Source organism: Apodemus sylvaticus, chromosome 18 (genome assembly GCF_947179515.1).
Source record: "Apodemus sylvaticus chromosome 18, mApoSyl1.1, whole genome shotgun sequence".
NCBI classification, from domain to species: Eukaryota; Metazoa; Chordata; class Mammalia; order Rodentia; family Muridae; genus Apodemus; species Apodemus sylvaticus.
Window position 1 is genome coordinate 42,888,070 of NC_067489.1, and position 1,780 is coordinate 42,889,849.

The following is a 1,780-nucleotide window of genomic DNA, read 5'->3' on the forward strand; positions in this document are numbered from 1 at the left end:
TTGATGGTGTCCTTTGCCTTACAGAAATGTTTATCATTCCTAAAGGCATAACAGAAAAGCAAAGTGAAAGTACTTTAGGAATGATAAACATTTGGAGTTTATTTCGGGTCTTTTATATGTATTTTCAGTTTTCAGTGTGAGCTACTTTTATTTGTTATCGCGTCTTGCTTTTGTGATAAATTTCTTCCCTCATGTTCCCTGTAGTCTTGGGGAGGTTTGGTGGCTGTTTGAGTGTTGTTGTGAAAAGACACCATGATCAAGAAAACTCTTATAAAAGCAGGCATTTAATGGGGGCTTGCCTGTAGGTTTGGAGGTCTGGGGAACATCATCATGCTGCAGGCAAGCTGTGGAGCAGTAGCTGAGATCTGCATCCTGATGAGATAGAGAAAGTGCCTTGGGGCCTGGCTTGGGCTTTTCAAACCTCAAAGCCCACCCCCAGGCACACACTTCCTCCAATAAGGCCATACTTCCTAATCCTTCTTAAGTATACCATTCCCTGATAACTAAACATTCAAATATATGAGCATTTAAGCATCATTCTTGTTCAAACCAGCACAGCGGCCTGGCTTCTGTTGTGCATTTCTCTCTGTGTGAATATAACGTGTTTCACAATGCAACTTCTTGCGCAGTACCACCTGGGTACCTTTACCGAGACCCTCAAGCTTTCAGCCGTCTTAAGCCTGGCTCATATGTTAGTTTCTCACATTTCAAGGATAAATGTTATTTAAACTTACAAACCAGATCTGTGCCTAACCTATGTTTGTTGTGGGTAACTTTGATGTCAACCAAAATTTCAGTCAGTGAGTAAAAGCACCCTGGTGTGGTGGGGATGTAAAGGGATGACGGAACAGCTCCATGCCATGGCTAAGGGGGAGGTTCAGATACTCGGGCTACAGAAGAGGCTCGCCTCTAGTGTCCTCCGCTGTGGGAAAAAGAAGGTCTGGTTGTAGCCCAATGAGACCAATGTAGTAGCCAATGCCAAATCCTGTCAGCGGATCAGGAAGATGACCAAAGATGGGCTGATCATCCGGAAGCCTGTTCCCATTCCTGAAGTCCATTCCCGGGCTCTCTCCTGGAAAAACACCTTGGCCCGACAGAAGGGCGGGCATATGGGCGTAGGGAGGAAGAAGGATACTGCCAACGCTCGGATGCCCGAGAAGGGGACCTGGGTGAGAAGGATGAGGATCCTACACCGGACTCTCAGGAGATACCGGGAATCTAAGAAGATTGGCCGCCATATGTATCACAGCCTATACCTGAGGATCAAAGGGAATGTACTAAACAACAAGCGGATTCTCCTGGAGTACATGCACAAAGCTGAAGGCAGACAAGGCCCGCAGGACGCTGCTGGCTGACCAGGCTGAGGCTTGCGGGTCTAAGACCAAGGAAGCGTGGAAGTGCCTGGAGGAGCGCCTCTAGGCCAAGAAGGAAGAAATCATCAAGACTCTATCCAGGGAGGAGGAGACCAAGAAATAAAGCTTCCTTCGTGTCTGTACATAGTGGCCTGGCTGTGGCCTTACATGGATCAGTCATTAAAATAAAACAGGCCTGGAAAAGGAAAAGGAAAAGGAAAAGGAAAAGGAAAAGGAAAAGGAAAAGGAAAAGGAAAAGGAAAAGGAAAAGGAGAAAAGCCATAGGCATCTGGAAGAGTCCAGAGTAGAGAGAGAAAAACAGTAGGCTGAACCTGGTCAGCAAACTGGACCTAATCATGAGAGAAGCAGGACCAGAGCAGATGATAGAGGGAGAGAAAAGAGAGGGTTATAAGGAGAATGAGTAGCCA

General features: G+C 46.5%; 1 pseudogene; it reads left to right on the forward strand.

The window, feature by feature from the left end:
- The first annotated feature begins 839 nt into the window (after positions 1-839).
- On the forward strand, positions 840-1,476 carry LOC127669011 (60S ribosomal protein L19-like; annotated as a pseudogene).
- The last annotated feature ends 304 nt before the right edge of the window (positions 1,477-1,780 follow it).